This window comes from Bombina bombina, chromosome 2, assembly GCF_027579735.1.
Source record: "Bombina bombina isolate aBomBom1 chromosome 2, aBomBom1.pri, whole genome shotgun sequence".
NCBI lineage: Eukaryota > Metazoa > Chordata > Amphibia > Anura > Bombinatoridae > Bombina > Bombina bombina.
This window is the reverse complement of record NC_069500.1, coordinates 446,819,660-446,835,839: the sequence shown is the minus strand read 5'-3', so window position 1 is coordinate 446,835,839 and position 16,180 is coordinate 446,819,660. Positions and strand designations below refer to the sequence as shown.

The 16,180-nt window shown below is 38.4% G+C and overlaps 1 protein-coding gene across 1 annotated transcript in view; it reads right to left on the bottom strand.

Annotated features, from left to right (window-relative positions):
* Window positions 1-16,180, bottom strand: part of TTC28 (tetratricopeptide repeat domain 28) — a 951,873-nt gene that overhangs the window by 204,959 nt on the left and 730,734 nt on the right. The window lies entirely within an intron of this gene.

Below are 16,180 nucleotides of genomic sequence, written 5' to 3'. Positions count from 1 at the left end.
GGGATTCGGGAGCTACTTTAACCCTGATAGCTCCCCATTTGGTGCCGGATACAGCACCCACTGGCGGATCCGTGGCAGTACGAGGGGCAGGGGGAGCAGTATACCGATTGCCCACTGCTAGAGTGGAGTACAGACCCCCAGTCACCCCAGCAGCTGCCAGTTACCAACCCCCGGCGCACCGCTATACCACACGGCCTCCGGCCACGAACTACCCTCAGAGAGCCCGGTTCAATTCGCGGGGCTACTCACAACCTATTCGGTGCTTTGGATGTAAGCAACTAGGGCACAAAAGACCAGAGTGTCCCCTAAACGCAGCGAATCAAGCACAGTCCTGGAGAAGACCCGCTGGCGGAATCCCACATAATCCTCAGCCTGTGGCCCGCTACGTAGAGGCGCCAGAATGCTGGGGCAGCCTACATGAAGCAGACCCCGTGCAAGCTGCCCACCGGAATAACCGGCAATGGGTTAAAGTGAATGGGAAGGAGGTCAGTTGTCTACGGGATACTGGTGCTACCATGACCTTGCTTCAAGAGAACTTGGTGCCTGAGAAACAGCACACTGGAGACACTGTGGCTGTGAGGGTAGCAGGGGGCACTGTGTTCCGCCTACCTGTTGCCAGGGTACATTTGGATTGGGGAGTGGGCGCTAGACTTGTGAATGTGGGGGTCAAGAAGGACTTACCTGCTGATGTTCTCCTTGGAAATGACTTGGCCCCCCTTGTTTCTGCCTATGCTCCCATGGATCCCGCTGATGTTAACCCTGTGACTACCCAAGCCCAGTCCCTCCGGGAAGAGACGCTTCCATGTTTGGGGTGGGGGCAGTACTGAGCCAAGTTGGAGCAGATGGCGGAGAACACCCCGTAGCTTACTTGAGCCGAAAGTTGTTGCCCCGGACATCCCCAAGCCGATCCGTTGGGATCAGACTGTGTATGCCGGCTTGGTTCTGGGGGAGCATTGTGGCAAACCTAGCCACTTCTGGACTATAACGTAAGAAAGGTTGTCTATAGGCTGTATATTGTGCTATGTAGATGTGACAGACCCTTCTGTCAGCACTGAAAGAGTTAACTGTGTTCAGCTTTAGCCTCAGCTATTATGCACTGTCATTAATGTTATTGATACACAGTCCATTGTTTAATCAACCTCAGAGAGCAGACCCTAGATGATAAGGAAAGCCAAGTGTGTGTCTGTGTTTAAATTGTTATCAGCTTGAGCAAGGTATTCTATTGTATCATGTAAAAGGGCGTGTTCCCTCCATCTAATGTACAACATTCTTTCAACCCCCCTTCTGGGGGGGGTCAGACCTGCATAAATACTGGGCATATGAGCCTTAATAAAATTCATTCTGTTTAAAACCTGAAAACTGGCTGGGTTGTGAACTGCTGATTCCCTATGCAGGACATTGTTCCCTGGTGTTAACCCTTGGTATCCGGTTGGTACCGTTACATTCACAGCACAGCAACAAAATAAATGAAAGTAGTTTTTTTTCCGTTTTTGTTTTGTTTTATATTATTTAACATCCAGCCCCAACCCTAAGTTCCACTTACTAATGCCTCTCACTGGATTGGTTCAGCCCAAATAGGACTGCCTCAAATAAGCAATTATGGGACATGCAATGAGCTTAACCACTTTAATCCAGTAGGTGGTGTAGCATGTTGTGTAATGGTGGGCAGACCTGCTTGTGCCTCTCCATTGCACAACATGTATCTGTGGAAAAAAAAATGCTGGGGAAAAAAATTGCAATTTTTTTTTTTTTTTTTTTTAAAGCCCATAAAAAAATATATATTTTTGCCCATATGAGAGGTGAAGCACTGCCTCACCTGCCTCTAGTGACTGCACATCACTGCTTGCCTCTTTCCTCCAATATAGTCACAGAGTTGTTCCTATCTGTGACTGCAGCAACTAGTCAGCATTAACATAGCAGCATAAGTTACACACAAAATGTATGTATTTCTGGATTAATTTCAGTCTAAGAAGATTTTACTTCTTTTTTCATGCTAATATATATTAACAAGTGGAAGATCTGCTCTTTTGCATGAATTATGAAAAAGTCAGTTGTACAATATTGCCTCAAGGTTTGAACTTTTTATTTTATATCTTGAGTAATAACATTATTATTATTACCATATACTGAAATATAAAATGATGTATCCTTGATTCTCTGACAACTCAGGAATAAACACATCTAGCAATAGGCTAGGTTGTTTTTGAAGCTGAATAAGTTTAATATGTCCAAATTTTCCTATTTTAGTCTTGATAATTGATTACCATCTATTGTAAATAAAAAGCAGGATATTAGCAATAGAAAAATGACAAAATAATATACATTTGCTTAAAGGAAATGTTTTCTTATAAATGAAGATTGAGAAACTATGTAATATGTGCTTGGGAAAAGCTATATACTTTGACCTAAGGACATAATCATCTCAATTTTTGCTGTCAAAACATTGTGAAACAAAATATTGGGGACCACATGTTCCAGGTGGAGATTTCATCTACAGTGCTGATGTGAGAAAGTTGCTATCCATCATCTTAAATACAGGTGAGCAGTACCATTTATGAAGATGAGGGTCTTTATGTGATTGTGCACCTGATGATCAAAAATTCTAAATTATAGTGCATACTTCCCAGGGGCTGAAGTCAATGGATGCTAAAAGAAAAAGAGTGGAACCTGGAAGTACCACAGATATGAGAGATTTCTCCCTTAATACTCTCTGCTCAGATGAGATGACCTAAAATGATCCTCAAGCACTGTGAGATCTCACACAAGATTCTAGAGAGGCACATTTTTCTATTAATCTCTAAGGAGTATTCTCTGCATTTTTGTATGTGAAGGAAAAACAATGCCAGTGCACGATAGCACTTCATAAAAAAAGAGCTTTATTACATTTATATTGTGTGCTCTATATTTTATATCCTTTAAGTTTTATTAGATTGGCACTTTCTGTTTGTATTTCAATGCCTTTAGATTCTGTATACAATGATTTCACACATTCTGAATATGCTTTTAAAGTTTCAGTGTTACTTTAACAAGTTGGGATCATACTTTCAATATTTATGTGTATCTTTTACAGATTACATTGCACTGGTCTCAATGATTTTTCTCTCGAGCGGTTTGTAGGTAAAATTTGATCAAAATGTATAAAACCCTTAACTGGCAATAAAGTAATATATATTAAACTAGAAGCAAAAGCAAGTGAAATTGTAGTGAAAACAATTCAGTTTAATTTTTATTTGCTGCAATCTAAGACTTTATATCAGTCCCAGATGCTCTCCTGTGAACTTCACTCTTCCTGTGAAATTCTGTATCCCAGAGAGCTTCATTAGTTTCTATGGAAGGCATCTCACCTCTCTGGGACATCTAAGTTCAGGCTTTTTTTTCAAAGAATTCAGTGAGTTCAGCCCCTGTGAAGTCAACACTATAATTTCTCTCAAAACTAGAGAAAATTTGATCATCAAGCCCATAGAATGTAATAAAGCTATTTGGGAAACTGAAGCTGTTCGTTATACTTTAAATAAATTAACAAATGCAAAGTGCAATATAATCTGTAAAAGATACACATAAAAAAAACAAAGTATGACCCTAATTTGTTAACGTTACACATAAACTGTCAAAGCATAATCAGAATTTGTAAAATCACAATCCTAAATATACTGCTGTATACAGAATAAATATGCATAACAATACAAAATAGAAAGTACAAAGTTTAAATGTAATAAAACTTAAAAAACACAATCTGACGTCTAAAGTAATATAAAATACAAAGCACAAAGTGTAAATGCAGCAAAACTCTCATGTCTTGAAGTGCTATATTGTACTAGACTTGTCTCTCCACATCCAGCAATGCAGGGAATGCCCCTTGGAGAAGTATAGCAAAATCTGCCTTTTTAGAATCTGTTGAGAGATCTCACAGTGCTGGAGGATCATTTTATATCATCTCATCTAGGTGTACAGCTTTAGAACATCGGGGCTTGTGTGAGTAGTAGATGCACAAGAATTCCAGTATGGTTGTCAGGGTGCCAGGAATCAGGCTGAGACGGGAAGTGCAAAAATAATCACACCTTTATTAATAGCAAAAAATAATAAAAAGTCCACAAGTCAAATAACAAGCCAGGAGTCAAAACCAGAGCTGGTAGTCAGACGAGCCGAGTCAGGAGCCAAAGCGAATAGTCAGACGAGCCGGAAACAGGAACAAGGAAAACAGCAGGAACAAGCCAAGGATCAGTAACCAGGAAGGACGTTAGGCAGCCAGATAATACACAGGAACTCTCACAAATAGGTCTGAGACAACGCAAAGGCAAAGCATGCTGAACAGAGGCCCTTTAAATAATAAGTGATGACATCACAATTCTGAGACTGCATTCTGTCTAACATGGATGATGCACACCAGTCTGGCCATAAAAGGAAGTGCAGGAAGTGAGCAGCATCCCCCACAATGCACCATAGTCAGGAAGAGAGGTGAGTAAAATGGCTGCCAGCAGCACATGGCAAACACAACAGGGAAAATCCCTGACAATGGTAACATGAATGAAAGGTGCATGAGTACGTAAAAAGTTTTGTAAATGTAAGGCTGCCAAAAGGGCTACACAAACTAAAAGTATCTAATCGCCATAATGATCCACTGACAAAGATATAGATGATACTCATATTTATAAAACGTGGCTGGTTGTGCTACCTGTCCTTGCTGACATTGGAAATGAATGATGGTTTAAAAATGGCATACTTTTTTTTATGAATAATAGAGGGTCTGGCCCTAGCTTCCAGCCCCATAAAAAATAATTTAGTAAATTGTATATTTATTAAAATATTTATTATTCAATAAAACTGTGATTAATTCTATATAAAATATATACACTATTTTTTATAATATTTTTAGGCAGTAGATTTTTACTTTGTTTACATTCTACTTCTGAAGAATAATGATTACAGGTCTCGAGTAGAGTCTTAAAATATCAGATGCAGACTGCAGCTATTTCTTCATATTCTTCTGTTCCGCATTACCTGGCAAGCTTTCCTATAAGGCTAGGAGCCAGCAGCTCTACAGCTCAGATGATGCCGCTGCACCATAGCATACAACAAAAGTTTTTTTTTTCCACTTGTTGTATATCTCATCTGTAGGTTCATATCAGCTTGGCCAACTCACATTAGAGAGTATAAACATAATCATAACAATCAAACATAAAATTACTTAGAGGTTTCAGTTTTCATATATACACAAATATAGTAATAATAATTGACAATAAGTATGATTGTTATCTGTTCTACATGATGCATTATGTTGACCAGACCATTGTTACTAGGAGATCCAACCCGTTTGTCAATGTCATGGAAGCAGATCTCCATCTTCTGCTACACAGTGGTTTATTTTGTGTTACATTCTTGGAGAGGTAACATGTATCAACTCACCAAGGAACAGTGTGAAACACAATGCAACCCAATCTGTAGCTGTGAGTTTACAAATATAAAGATTTTTTTAAAAATGTCTTTATGATGAAAATATAAAATGCAGAGGATACAGGGATACAGCTTTATGTCCTCCCCCAGAGTCCACTTAAAGACAATAATTGGACCTTTGTGCCCTGATGTATTTTATGAATATGTGTTATCATACGGGCAATTCAATTATAGTGAACTATTGAAATATAAAAAATAGTTTGTGTTCATTTTTTTACACATTGTACAGGGAGTGCAGAATTATTAGGCAAGTTGTATTTTTGAGGATTAATTTTATTATTGAACAACAACCATGTTCTCAATGAACCCAAAAAACTCATTAATATCAAAGCTGAATATTTTTGGAAGTAGTTTTTAGTTTGTTTTTAGTTATAGCTATTTTAGGGGGATATCTGTGTGTGCAGGTGACTATTACTGTGCATAATTATTAGGCAACTTAACAAAAAACAAATATATACCCATTTCAATTATTTATTTTTTACCAGTGAAACCAATATAACATCTCAACATTCACAAATATACATTTCTGACATTCAAAAACAAAACAAAAACAAATCAGTGACCAATATAGCCACCTTTCTTTGCAAGGACACTCAAAAGCCTGCCATCCATGGATTCTGCCAGTGTTTTGATCTGTTCACCATCAACATTGCGTGCAGCAGCAACCACAGCCTCCCAGACACTGTTCAGAGAGGTGTACTGTTTTCCCTCCTTGTAAATCTCACATTTGATGATGGACCACAGGTTCTCAATGGGGTTCAGATCAGGTGAACAAGGAGGCCATGTCATTAGATTTTCTTCTTTTATACCCTTTCTTGCCAGCCACGCTGTGGAGTACTTGGACGCGTGTGATGGAGCATTGTCCTGCATGAAAATCATGTTTTTCTTGAAGGATGCAGACTTCTTACTGTACCACTGCTTGAAGAAGGTGTCTTCCAGAAACTGGCAGTAGGACTGGGAGTTGAGCTTGACTCCATCCTCAACCCGAAAAGGCCCCACAAGCTCATCTTTGATGATACCAGCCCAAACCAGTACTCCACCTCCACCTTGCTGGCGTCTGAGTCGGACTGGAGCTCTCTGCCCTTTACCAATCCAGCCACGGGCCCATCCATCTGGCCCATCAAGACTCACTCTCATTTCATCAGTCCATAAAACCTTAGAAAAATCAGTCTTGAGATATTTCTTGGCCCAGTCTTGACGTTTCAGCTTGTGTGTCTTGTTCAGTGGTGGTCGTCTTTCAGCCTTTCTTACCTTGGCCATGTCTCTGAGTATTGCACACCTTGTGCTTTTGGGCACTCCAGTGATGTTGCAGCTCTGAAATATGGCCAAACTGGTGGCAAGTGGCATCGTGGCAGCTGCACGCTTGACTTTTCTCAGTTCATGGGCAGTTATTTTGCGCCTTGGTTTTTCCACACGCTTCTTGCGACCCTGTTGACTATTTTGAATGAAACGCTTGATTGTTCGATGATCACGCTTCAGAAGCTTTGCAATTTTAAGAGTGCTACATCCCTCTGCAAGATATCTCACTATTTTTTACTTTTCTGAGCCTGTCAAGTCCTTCTTTTGACCCATTTTGCCAAAGGAAAGGAAGTTGCCTAATAATTATGCACACCTGATATAGGGTGTTGATGTCATTAGACCACACCCCTTCTCATTACAGAGATGCACATCACCTAATATGCTTAATTGGTAGTAGGCTTTCGAGCCTATACAGCTTGGAGTAAGACAACATGCATAAAGAGGATGATGTGGTCAAAATACTCATTTGCCTAATAATTCTGCACTCCCTGTATTCCCTATTTTTCCAATACATTTTGATACAGAAATCATGCCTTTAAAATGCCTTTTGTATGGGCTGTATAAATGGTGTAATGCAGCACCCCGCATTCACATACAGTATTGACTAACATCTCAATGAAAGCTTCTATATGTCTCAATGAAGAAGTAGAATCCAACCTCTGTGTGCTGCTGAAAATCTATTAATATCACCACATTATTGGTTTATAAAGAGTTATTAATCGATAGTGTGGTGACAATAAAATATTTTCAGCATTACAACAGGGACTGGATTCTACTTCTTAACTGATTGATCAGGGCCGGATTTCCCATTAGGCACAGTAGGCATGTGCCTACAGGCGCAATGCAGTGAGGGGCGCCTGCCTGTAGAAAGAGTTACTGACTTTATTTTTTAATACATTTTACTGCTGGAAACCCTCCAGTTCTTCAGCCCCCGTCATGTTCCTAAGCAGTCACAGCACCAGGAACATGTCAGGAGAGGAAGAGGGAGGAGCAAGTCATCGGCAGTGAAGGACAGTCAGAGGAAGAGAGCGGGAAGACTGATCAGCCCTGCAATAGTGTAAGACAATCATTTATTATATGCCCAGTAAATATAACTTGTAAGATTATATAAACTTGCATTTACAGCCACCAGAATAGTTACAGATGCTGAAAAAAATAACTGTCACACCGGCAACAGTTAGTGACTTGCAAGGCCGTTGGGCCACAACAGCAGGGGATCAGACTGGCTACAAGGAGGTGGTAGGCAAACTCACACGTGCTTCTAGCTTAATTTTTTGTGCAGCTGCCTATTATCACCTGCCTATTATTTTTCTTAAGGCTGCTACATAGACCGGGAGCAAAATAGAGAATGCCCTTTAGAACTTCTAAGGGGTGCTCTCTAAAACAATTTTAATGCTTTTGAGCCTTTATGGGTGGGGAAATTGGAGTGCAGCACAGCACAGATCATCTGCTGTAAAATTTAAAGAAAACAGGAACAGAACTACCACAGTCTGACAGCACTGCTCCTTTAAACTAAATATGCCTAACAAAAAACTTTCCCCTCCCCTTCTCTTTTCCCCCACGCGGTGCCATCAGTGAGGCAGCACACTCAGGACAGCTAATTTATAGGCAGGAGGAATGACAGTAAATGAGGTCCTGAAAGGGTGACAGATGCAGCTGAGATTTGCCAGGTCTGTTATTTATGTTATCTTAAAACTCAGAACTTCTGTGTGCTGCGTATATGATTGACCACAACAAATCTCCTATTCTTATCCCCATTCCCCAGCCTCAGACTACTCAGAGCAGGCTTGCTTTTTTGTATATGTTGTTCCCTGAGGAGAGACTGTGATTTTATAAGTGCTACTGTGTATGTTAAATGAACAGCCAGACAGTTTTGGGGTTTTATTTTGGTGACAAAAAATATATAAATATATGTGAACTCATTTAGGCAGCATTAGTTTGTGTAACCAATGTAGATAATATTAGAGAGCATGTTGAGTTATTAAAATGTGTAATTTTATTTATATTTCTTTTTGCTGTATGTGTGTGTATATATATATATATATATATATATATATATATATGTGTGTGTATGTGTATATATATATGTGTGTGTGTGTATTTTTGTGTGTGTATTTTTTTGTGTATGTGTGTGTATTTTTGTGTGTGTGTGTATTTTTTTGTTTGTGTGTTATATGTGTGTGAGTTTATATGTGTGTGTGGGGGGTATATGTGTGTGTGTGTTTATGTATGTGTGTGTTTATATGATGTGTGTGTTTATGCGTGTATATATATATATATAGCAGGTAATATATATCATTGTGTTATCACTTTGTGTACACACACTTGCTTCCTTATCTTATCTTATCTGTAAAATCAATACTTTTAGAGGACAATGGAAAATTTACATTTTATTACTTAAAGGGACCGTCTACACTACACTTCTTTTGCGGAGTTGGGGTAGGGGGGTGCCCACGTCATGTGATGCCACGCTCAGCCAGTTTATTTGTGAAAGGGTTTGCTGATTGTAAAAATATGTCAAGTAATTTAGAGAGTTTTTATTTTTTTGCACAGATTTAAAAGTACCGGTAATACTGTGCTTTTTTTTGTGAGGGGGGCCCGCGGGGGGGGGGGGGGGGGGCGCTTCAGGTTTTTGTGCCTACAGGCACCTGAGATGTAAATCCGGCCCTGTGATTGATATATTAAATTGGCAGTTGCAAGACTCTGAGCCTGTGGCTGTTTGATGCTGTCTTCTGGTTTATACATTTGAGATTCTATATGCCGTCATCTGACGAATCAGCTATTAGGACAGGGAGAGTCTTGCAAAAACAGCTGTGAAAACAGGCAGGTAAGACATGTAAATGAGGAGCCTTGCTTAAAACCCCCCAGGATTAACTAGATGTTGGTAAGTGTGCAGGATTTGTGTGGTTTTGGAAATGATTAGTTAGCGGCCTGCTAATGACAGGTTGTATTTATAGATAGATTGTGCAGTTTAGAAGGCTCAGAGGTGCCTTTGAACAACTAATAAGATTCCTGCATGTGATAACAGGGATGACAGGAGGGGAGCTGTGTTCTTCCTGTAGTAGTGTTTAGAAAACGAACATTTTCCTTCATGTGCTGCTGTAGATAGCATGTAGGAATTTACGTCTACATACCTAGCACATGTTTGCATGAAGATAATATGTGAGAGCTGCAACTGTCCCATGTACACATGGGAAAAATAAAAGCCGTTAGTCAAACAGTATAACTGTTTCTGTTATTATCCTTCTAAAGCATTTTTTTATGCAGTTCAACTTCAACTGCTGACATAAAGTGATACATATGGTGATATAAATTACCATGCTTGGAGTACGTTTTACTATGTTGCTTGCACATGATTGCTAATAGTATGCAACCATTTCTATGTACTCCTCATTTCCCCTCTAGACAATCGAGTCTACAAGATGATCCTCGGCACCAGAGATTTTGTTTTGAGACACGACTGTAAGCCAATTTAAAATGGCAAACTAGGATATTTCTTATTTCTCTTTGAATTGACATCCTAAACTGATTACCTGACACATTCCTTTATTTTTTTACACAGATGCATTTTATATGTTGGAAAAAAAAATTATAGCTTAGAAAAAAGGCTGGTACAATGTAAGGACATTTTGTGTTGCTGTTTTAACAAATGTAACCAAAATACCTTTATTCTTCATCTTAGGGTCATGCCAGATACAATGTTTCGGGCCACAAGCCCAACAAGTTGTATATGGCATGACCCTAAGATCAAGAAAAAGGGTCTTTTATGATTGAAACACTAAGTGCTGCTGTGTGTAAGAGATTGTGGAGGGGCTTGGCAGTAACCCCTGTCAGCCTGCACAGGTGAGAGGTACTGCACTTCATTTCTACATGTATGAGGTTTGTCTTAGGTTTATTGCAAATGATATGTGAATGCAAAAAAACATAATGGTTTTAAAAATGTGTGAACAGATGCCAGACATGGATATTTGTGTTACAGACAGCTTAAGAAGTACAATACAGAATGGTGTTTGCTGCCCAGATACCTTATTTAATAGATAATGTCCAATCTTTGTACTCTTAACAAGGAGAAACATTGCAATACTTGACGTTTTCTTGGCAGTATGAGGATTAGAATTAGGTTTATCAGTGATTGTTCTCTTGACAAACCTGTATGTTGTAGATAGGATACTCAACTTGCTAACTATTATAAATAAAGATGTATAAAGCAGTGGGGTTTAATGTAGTTAAGAATCCCACTAAAATGTTCAAGGACCTGCTGTGATGATGGTAAATGTGCAGGACTTGTGTCATCAAATAGAGAAGTCAAAGTGTGCAAAGTGCTTTAGCAAGATATCTCTCTTGCATCCATGTGAATATCTCATTCCTTGGTTAAAATTCCCCAGAGAAATGGCTCAGTCAGAAGATGTACTGACTGTCAGACACAAAAAGCAAATTATGCAGTTTTTCTTGACTTTCACTGCATGATGCCTTTTTACCAAATACATTTTGGTTTCTGTTTACATTTTCAAAGATCTTCTCCAGCATTCTGTATCCGCGCTATTAACTTGCACAGGTCCTATTGTATTCAGGAGATATTACTTGTTGGAAATAGGCTCCTGTATCAAATGCAAGCTGACACTTTCTCCTTGATGAGCCAGCAAACCTCAAAGAGCACACTTGATACTACAGGATACAGTAGTGGATCACATATGCAAGTTTAACAAGAATGTAGGTAAAGAAAGATCTACAACAAAAAAACCTATCACAAAAAAGGGAAAAGATCACTGCATCAGTTCTTCATAAAGGCAAACTGCTGCAGGCATTAACTGTTACAGGCTCAAATACAAAATGTTTGATATGTGAGGTAGGGGATTTTGAAATCCAAAGAGCTTGAAAAAGTGTAAAACTGTGTAGTTTGATCAGACAGAAAAAGTAATAACAGAAAAAAGGTTGTAGTGAGAATAAAATTATTAAAATGTACAGAAGCAAAGAAGGAGGGAGACGGCAAAATACACTTGAAGCAGAACATAAAAGTATGGATCTAATCTAAAACATTCCCTAAGTCCCACATGAAGTTTTCAGTCTACACTTACATTTCTTGATTTTTCGAGGTAAATCTGGTAATGCAGGAAGGAGCATAAATACACTTATTGTATGCCAGATAAATTGGGAGCATAAACAATCTATTCTATAAAAGACTCTGCATGTCCCTTAAAATGTTAAATCTGTGCAGCCCAAATGTATTATTCACTTGCAGTATTTGTATGGACATAATTAAAATTGTAAGCAAAGATGACCTGATAATGGATTCAAATCCAGTTGAAAAGGTTTACCAACCTTTGTATTAGAACAAGCAATGTTTCATCAAGTATATGAATATTTGTGAACGTTTTATATTTTTTAAATTAGAATATACTCTAGCCCTTGTTGGAATAGAAAACGACTTCAGGAGAACATCAAGCTTAAAGGGACATAAAAGGTACATAGTATGTTGTGGCTACCATTCACGTTTTCTTTCTTTATTAATATATCTTTAGACTGAATTCAATGAGGACATGTAGAAAGCAATTCTGTAGAAATACAGTGATAAATCACCTTGTGTTCGCTTCTCTGTGGCTTACATTGTGTGCAGATGATACAGATCACAAGGGAACTCAATGCAAAATATCCACATGGCATTTTTGGACCACTTATCTAAAAACACTAACTTGATTACGAGTGGAGCGCAAACGTTTACGCCCGACCGATACGGGATTTATCATGGGAGTTTGCACTCATTAGGTTTAAAGCTCGTTTTATGAGTTAAAAGTAAATGCGACTGCTTGAGCGCAATCATGATTTCCGCTAGAATAATTACCGTGACTTCAGAGCTCTAGTGTCACAAAATACATAAAAAATACATTACATAGTACAGTTACACTCATAATAACACCAACTAATAAAAATGATTAAAAAAAATATTGCACACAAAAGTTATAAAGGCTCAAAAATATCAGATCTCAGTTGAAGGCAGACAAAAGGCTTTAACATTGAGATATATAATTTCAGAACTTTTTCCACCTTTAATGTGACCTATAAACTGTTCAACTCAATTGAAAAACAAACTGAAATGTTTTAGGTAGAGGAAAGAAAAAATATAAAAATAAAATATGGTTGCAAAATATGGTTGCAAAAGTGTGCTACTTTGTTGAGGCACCTTTTGATTTTTTTACAGCACTATTGGGTATGAGTCTATTAGCATGGCACATTTTGACTTTGCAAGATTTGCCCACTCTTCTTTGCAAAAACACTCCAAATCTGTCAGATTGCGAGGGCATCTCCTGTGCACAGCCCTCTTCAGATCACCCCACAGATTTTCAATCGGATTCAGGTCTGGGCTCTGGTTGGGCCATTCCAAACTTTAATCTTCTTCTGGTGAAGCCATTCCTTTGTTGATTTGGATGTATGCTTTGGGTTGTTGTCATTCTGAAAGATGAAGTTCCTCTTCATGTTCAGCTTTCTAGCAGAATCCTGAAGGTTTTGTGCCAATATTGACTGGTATTTGGAACTGTTCATAATTCCCTCTAGCTTAACTAAGGCCCCAGTTCCATCTGAAGAAAAACAGTCCCAAAGCATGATGCTGACACCAGCATGCTTCACTGTGGATATGGTGTTCTTTTGGTGATGTGCAGTGTTGTTTTTGTGCCAAACATATCTTTTGGAATTATGGCAAAAAAGTTCAACCTTGGTTTCATCAGACCATAACACCTTTTCCCACATGCTTTTGGTAGACTACAGATGTGTTTTTGCAAAATGTAGCCTGGCTTGGATGTATTTCTTCGTAAGAAAAGGTTTTCGTCTTGCCACTCTTCCCCATAGCCCAGACATATGAAGAATACGTGAGATTGTTGTCACTTGTACCACACGGCCAGTACTTGCCAGATATTCCTGCAGCTCCTTTAATGTTGCTGTAGGCCTCTTGGTAGCCTCCCAGACCAGTTTTCTTCTCGTCTTTTCATCAATTTTGGAGGGACGTCCAGTTCTTGGTAATGTCACTGTTGTGCCATATTTTCTCCACTTGATGATGACTGTCTTCACTGTGTTCCATGGTATATCTAATGCCTTGGAAATTCTTTTGTACCCTTCTCCTGACTGATACCTTTTAACAATGAGATCCCTCTGATGCTTTGGAAACTCTCTGAACCATGGCTTTTGCTGTAGGATTCAACTAAGAAAATGTCAGGAAAGACCAACTAGAGCAGCTGAACTTTATTTGGGGTTAATCAGAGGCACTTTAAATGATGGCAGGTGTATGCTGACTTATTTAACATGATTTTGAATGTGATTGTCTAATTCTGAACACAGCTACATCCCTTATGCAACCCACATTATTTTAGTTTTTTTTTGTTTTCTTCCCTCCACCTAAAAGATTTCAGTTTGTTTTTCAATTGAGTTGTACAGTTTATAGGTCACATTAAAGTTGGAAAAAGTTTTGAAATGATTTATCTTTGTCTCATTTTTTTACATCACAGAAACCTGACATTTTTTTTATATCCACTGTATGTATATAATATATATTTAAAGATTTATATGCATGTATATAATATATATATACACATATAAACACATAAATACATAGCTAGACATATATATATATATATATATATATACATACAGTAAGTGCCATATATAAGCATATTTATGCAATATTAATATTTAATAAAGGTTTTAGCTATGTATTTACTGTAAATATTTCACATTCCAATGTTTTGCACATAGCAGAATATGTTCTATGTATTTCTAAATAGATATTTCCATATATATCTGTTTATATCTATACCTATATATAACCATGTGTGTGTATATATAATATATATATGTATAGATATACAGTGTACCAAAAAAAATCAGATATATGTAAAAATATGTATTTATGAATAAACAGAACATATTCTTTATGCAGATTATTGGAATGTGAAATATTCATATTTTCATGTCTGTTAGCACAAATAAGTACATGCAATCCTGTTTGCGTGAGAGTGGGGTGTTTTTTCCCCTTTTTTTTCTCCATTGACTTCTATATGGGAAGACGTGAACTTGCATGCAATATTCTATATTCAGACTTTTGCTTTAATCAGGTTAGCACGAGAGGGAAAACAGTTCCTTTCAACTCATTATACGAGCACAACCCGACCAGTGCAAAAATCAAGCGCAATTAACACTCAAACGGGAGCGTTAATTTGAGCTCCACTTGTAATCTGGCCCTAAATTGTCTACTTTTAAAAGGCAGGTGAAATAAGGAAAGGTGGTGTATAAAACTGAACATAGAATAATGTATGAGGAAAACAGAATCTGTAAAGATTAAAGATAAATACAATAAGGCCCCGATGATTGAAGCATCATCAAAGTAACAATGGAGTAGATTTAAAGTGAATGTAAATTTTGATGCTAAAGTGCCCAGTTTTAAAAATTCGATTAAAAACAGGGGCACTTTAATTCATCAAAATTTACATTTCACTCCTGTTGTGAAAAAAAACCTTACCTTTTAATCTTCACAGCAGCTCCAGCTTCCTCCACCTGTCGCAAAGCCTCTTCCTGGGTCTAAAATGTGGAATCCGGCTTCCTCCAATCACAGTGTTGAATCAGACACTGATTCCCCAGGGGGGGGAAGCCGTGATTGGAGGATGACCTATCCATCATTCCTGACATCAGAAATGGCTTGCAATGACCGGAGAAAGCTGGAGCTGCTGTGAAGATTAAAAGGTAAGTTTTTTTTCACAACAGGAGTGAAATGTAAATTTTGATGAATTAAAGTGCCCCTGTTTTTAATTGAATTTTTAAAAAACGGGCCTTTTAACATCAAAATTTACATTCACTTTAACAAGCAGCGGATGCTGCAATCTACCCCCATAGTTTCCAGATCACTGGAAACTTAAGTTAAGAAGCAGCAGTCTTAAGAATGCTGCTCCTTAACTCGTCTGCCACCTCTGAGGCGGAGGACAGCAATCATCCCGATCAGATATGATCGGGATGATCGACACCCCCTGCCAGCAGCCAATTGGCCGCAAATCTGCAGGGGGCGCAATTGCACAAGCATTCAACTAGAAATGCTTGTGCAATGTTAAATACCAACAGAGTATGCTGTCGGCATTTAGCGATGTCGTGCGGACATGATCCCCTACAGCGGATCATGTCCGTTCGACATTCAATAAATTGGCCCCAACATCTTCAAAAGGGCTGAAATCTGTGTTTGATGGAAGTCTTGCTGAAAGGCATTTTACTGAACATATCTATGGGTGACAATGCTTTTCTGATACTGGTAATATTTTCAAAGCAGCATTGCAAGCTACATTGAAGGTGTAAAGTAAATCATCCCTTTAGGCCAGGGGTCATGAATTGTGGCCTTCCAGAGGTTTTGGAACTACATTTCCTATGATGGTCAGCCAGCTGAAATGCTGGCTGAGCATCA